At 43.0% G+C, this 5,370-nt stretch overlaps 1 long non-coding RNA gene across 1 annotated transcript in view; it reads left to right on the top strand.

The window, feature by feature from the left end:
* The first annotated feature begins 3,658 nt into the window (after positions 1 to 3,658).
* LOC109972573 (uncharacterized) overlaps positions 3,659 to 5,370 on the top strand; it is a 10,490-nt gene continuing 8,778 nt past the window's right edge. Inside the window, exon 1 of the long non-coding RNA XR_002276709.1 lies at positions 3,659 to 3,902. This is a non-coding gene — a long non-coding RNA (uncharacterized LOC109972573). The remainder of the gene's footprint in view (positions 3,903 to 5,370) is intronic.

Below are 5,370 nucleotides of genomic sequence, written 5' to 3'. Positions count from 1 at the left end.
CAGCTGCGGATCTGAAACATTTTGGACAGGGTGGCCTGACTGGGGCTCAGACACAGAGAGGGGTGGCACATTTGAATTACATGCAAACATTTAATTAAAACCCTTGGTCTCTTAAGTAATAAGCCCACAATTTTTAAGGATCAAATTGTTTATTTTGTATAAAAATGAGACACACAAAACTTTCTTTAACTAACTTTGGCTGCACTCCTTATTTACTCACGGCCAGGGACTTCGCTGCCACACACTGGTTCCCCACACAGAGGTGAATCATGCCCAGTACTCCACAACAACACAATCAGAAAAATTAATGTCAATATCATGCTGCATGCATGATAGAAAATAAAACTAATGACCAATGCCAATTATAAAGCACCAGAAACATGTTAATTCTATTTAAGGCAACAATTTGCCATTTTTTTCACAGTCCATTCATTAATGCTGACAAACGGATGCAAAACGAAAGGGCTAGAAACAGTCTCATGGTTGCTCAGTCTGTGAGTTTTGGTCTGAGTCCAGGTAAAACAATTTCACAACCAAAACAAATATTTGACATTGAAATTTAAACATCAACTATAAAACCAGGATCCAAATCCCCATGTTCAAATGACGAGTGAACTACTGGGAATTAAACTGGTAGTTTGGCTCCATTTTGCAGAAACCTGCTGGAACATTTATAGCTGTGCAGTGACTGAAGTAGTTAAATTACCTTGTTGCCACTTTTTGTGTAGTTAACTACTGCAAATACAAATACTTTGGGCCATAACTGGAAAGGACAGATTTTTCATTTTTATTTTACCATTGCTTCTCACGCCCCGGCTGCTGTCTGGATCAGAACACGGACAGACTTGTTAATGTGTCGTATGAACAAAAGAGTCTGCTCTGAGAAGTTGTAATAAATGACAGGCCCAGTTTGACCAGTGTTCAAGTCATCTAAAATGTGCACGTTCACCACTGTTACTGTTGTCAAGGTTGAACAAGTCACATGCTGCAAAACTGACAAGTTACACAACAGGCTCATATATTTATGCACACAGTACAAAATCCAAATCTGTTTACAAGAAATATCTCATGTAAATAAACTCAGCTGAATGGGATCTGTTTGCTGGCATGAGACGGGTTTATGTTATAGTTGTGTACATAGTCAGTTTGATCATAATTCTACAAAGTATTTGAATTACTTTTTCTAAATAACTATAGTTGACCAAACTCATTTCTCTCTAGAGGAGCTTTGCTGCAGTTTAACTCCTTCCAGTGTGAAGGAGTTTTTTTTTTTGCTCTCAGTACTCTTTACTCTCACTCTCTCCTTGTCACTTCTCTCCATGTCTTTTTTCTGTGTGAAGCTTTGGTAAGTGCCAGTTTTCAGTGTGTGAATGACTCCTAGCTAGTGATGGCCATAGGAGGCCCCGTGAAGCTTTGAACCCTTTTGGACCATTGTATCGAAAATTGGTTCACTACTTGAAGCTTCATTCACTGAGCACGTGGGTGACATCTGCTGGCGCAGTGGTTGTTGTACAGCCTTGCAAAGATGACGCTGAAGCACCTTGCGTGTACACTGAGTTTTGTTGTAATGTGGAAATTACTTAAATAAAGCTGAAATCTAACTTCATTTTACATGTGTCCGTTTTTGTTCCTTGCCTTATAAAGTATCTGAAATTAAATGTTGACTACCTAAATAATCTTTCTTCCACAAGAACTCCTAAGAATATGAAATGGATTTATAATTATTCATCCAAAATTACACATCGGACAGAGCAAATATTTAAAGGGTTCAATGATTCTGTGGATGTAATTAATGTTATGACAATATAATATAATATAATATATTATGTGTTCTGATTGTGCTTGGTGTACACTGGGTGTGCTTGTGACTCAGGCATTTTTATTCAAAAATAATATAGTGTCTCCACAGTGGATGGTTTTAGACGATTTCGCTTTTTTGAGACAACTTCCCCAGCTTTGGAGAAGACCCTTTCACAAGGCACTGAAGATGCTGGTGTCGCCAGGAATTGTTTGGCCAGATTAAACAGAGATTTGTGTGTCGTCCAGTAACCTAAGGGGTCCTGTGATCTATCCAGAGGAGGAGCAGACCGATATCACTGAACCTCCACAATGGCATCTGCAGTAGTGTTCTTAGATTTTCTGGCATCTTTGTCAAGATGCTTCCACAGGTCAGAGCCTCAAAATAAAACATTAAGGACATTTATAAAGCATTTAATTACAAACAAACAAAAATATGATTAATGGTGTACCCGTGGAAGCTGCAGCAGGTTCTGGCTGTGCCGTTGTTGACGGTATGTCGTCTTGAGGTGCATTTTGGATTAAGGCAGCACACTATGACTTCCAGCGGTGCACAGCTGCATCAGCTTTTGCTGGATTGTGAAAGCCAAGTTTTATAAGTATAAACCGTGTTTAGGTTGTGCCATACAGCGGCTCTGTCACTGACTACGTGAAACATCTCTCCGCTGCGTCGGCAGCGCACACACACACACGCTTATGGAGAGGATTGTCCTTGGCCACCTGCAGGGCTGTCTAGAGGCCACAGACTGTAGCGCTATTTCCTCCATCTTAAATACATCTGTATTGCACCAGTGGTTCAAAGCTCCACCTATCGAACCAAACCAGTCAGCTGATTCAACCTGAAAGAAGCAGAAGTGGTTCGAACATCATCAGTCACGTGGTTTTTCCTGATTTGAAGCAAACTCTCGCACAGTGCTTCAGAAAAATATCCTTGGAGTTTGAAGCAAGCTTCGGAGCCTCTGTATCAGAGGGAACATCACTAATCTACTGTAAGATATTTGTTCTACATCATATGGAGTGCACAACTAGATATTCTTCTGCGCAGAGTTGTCTTGCAGTTGTGTAGTGTTATTGTGTCTAGCTTCGTAGCATAACTAGCTATCTAGCATTCGTTAGCAAAATGAATGTTGATATCGGTAGTATAGCTAACTCAGCTTACTCCCAAGACTGTATTCATCTTTTCTGACCTAGAATTTATGGACATTATCAGACAGTGCTACGTGAGTGACCAATTGGATGGTACAACAGAGGCCGCTACTACTTGCACCTGGACCTGAGGACTTGTGACTACTTTGCCATCAGAGGACTACTAGGACCCTTTTGCCATTTCTTTGGACACATGGAGGAGGTAAAGCTTCAGTCTCTGGACTACGAACTACTAAATAAGATACCGTTTTTGTTTGGCTTTTATGATTGAAACGGCTGCTTAGTTTTTGGCCTCACCGCACCCGAGCATCCCTGCAATGGGGGTTAAATCTCAATATACAGTATATGCTGGCTGGTGTAGAGTGAGTGTGAGTGTGGTGTGTGGGCCCATTATGTGTGTGTTTATTTGCAACATTGAAACGTGTGTTTTATAGAGAAGAGAGTTAAATACATTTGCAGAAGGGATTGTTATTATTTATGGTTTACCCTGATTTTTCTGTTGAGTAAATAAAGAAACGTTAACTCTAACATATGTTTGGTTATTGCATACAGTACTCTGGGATCTAAGGGCATATAATGTAGATGGGTTTATTATAAATTTAAGATTCATCAGTTATAATTATTGTGAGTTAACTGAACTCAGGGCCTATGCCTTTATAGGTGGGTTACACATGGCTGTCCCGGTGCCCCACAGCCCAAGGTGGCCTCTTCACATGGACTGATGGAGGAGAATCAGCAGCATCCTCTCTCTGTGTTTCTTCTACAGGTGAAGCTCCACAGTCTCTGGGACTGGATGTGAACTCAGCAGCTGAGCATCTTCCCAGGAACATTGTCAGTGCTGCTGTTGTACTGACAGAGTGCAGCTCTGCCATGAGTCTGTGTGAGGACAGAGAAGAGGGAGGCCCTCCCTCTGAAAGCCCTCTGTGTGGGGACCATGAGAGCCAGAGCACAGTTCCCAGGTGAGATGAGGATCTCTGACTGTCCAGGACTCTTTTCCATGTCGGAGCTCAGCACAACACATCACTGCACCATCAGGATTCACATTCACTATCACATCTGACACTCAGCTGTTCAGGAGCAGCTCAAATCTCTTCATTAATTACTGAGTGTCTGAATGAGCAGAGACTTGACCACTGACCGATTGGCCGAGATGAGACGGTGTCTGTCATCAGACATATAGTGATGAAAAGGAGAACGTTACTCATCCGCTGGCTTGTCACTGGTTTTCTGTCTGCTTCTAGTGCGTTGATGATATCATAGTGCGCTGAGAGCTGCAGAGGGACTAGCTCTTGGGCTAACATACACAGCACACAGCACTATGCTCTCTTGCTAGATAATAGGGCCGGCATTTCAGCAATAAAAACTCTACATTTGGCAAACAGTGCTTATAAACAGTACGTACATCTCCACACCATGAGTTATTAATGAACACACACACCACCTCCTTTTACCTTCCCCGAAGCAGCAGTGCGGTCTCATCGATATACAGAGTGAGTCTCTAGCTGAATTGCGGAGTCTGGAACTCTGTCAGAAAGCCAAGTCTCGGTGAGAATTAGAGCACAGCATTCTCTGATTTCTTTCTTCGCCCTTAGCTCATCCAGTTTGTTTTCCAGAGACTGTACGTTAGCTAGGAAGAGGCTGGGTAATGGTGGTCAGGTAGCGCAAGCTTTTAGCCTAGCTTGGAGTCCCCCTCACCTGCCCCTTTTGCGTCTCCGTCTCCAGGTCGCTCTCCTGATTTCAGCCTGCTTGCTTGTGCCTGGTGCTCCGGGGACTCCCCAAGGACGGTGTTGGCTGTCCTCGCCATTGTTACTGTTGTTCGCCGGAGCGAACAATTAGTTGTAGCCCCGGTGGTATGAAACCTGTAAATTCCCAGTGGCTTTGTGAGTTGGTGATATCCAGCAATGCCTGTCTGTTGTATGTAAGCAGTGCATGACATTTGTGCACCGCAGTAAAAGCAAAAAACACACAAAAAAGAAGAAAACAAAGAAAAAGCCGGCATTTAAGAGTGGGATGCACAAACACGTTCGCCTCGGTGGGCGCCATGTTGGGTCCATTATTCACCATTGGCAGATACTACTTTGAGCCCACAGTGTTAATTCTTATAAAAATGCAGCTAAGTGCTTTACAAATTGAAAATGTGCAAAACATTATTATACCTTTTACAAAGTGAAAATTTGCTGATGAGACGGAGTACAAAGCTGCAAAGTATGGACTGAGGAAAGCCATCACAGCGGCCAAGAGGCAGTACAGAGAGAAGCTGAATGGCTTCTATTCTACTGTTGACTCCGGACAGATGTGGCAAGGCCTGCAGCACATCACAGACTACAGGACCACCACCAGCATCATCAGCTCCCCAGACAGCCTGCTGGATGACCTCCACAACTTCTACACCCGCTTTGACAGCTCCAGCCACAGCACCGAGTCGAG

Source organism: Monopterus albus, unplaced genomic scaffold (genome assembly GCF_001952655.1).
Source record: "Monopterus albus unplaced genomic scaffold, M_albus_1.0 scaffold260.1, whole genome shotgun sequence".
Taxonomy (NCBI): Eukaryota; Metazoa; Chordata; class Actinopteri; order Synbranchiformes; family Synbranchidae; genus Monopterus; species Monopterus albus.
This window is presented reverse-complemented; position numbering and strand designations above follow the sequence as displayed.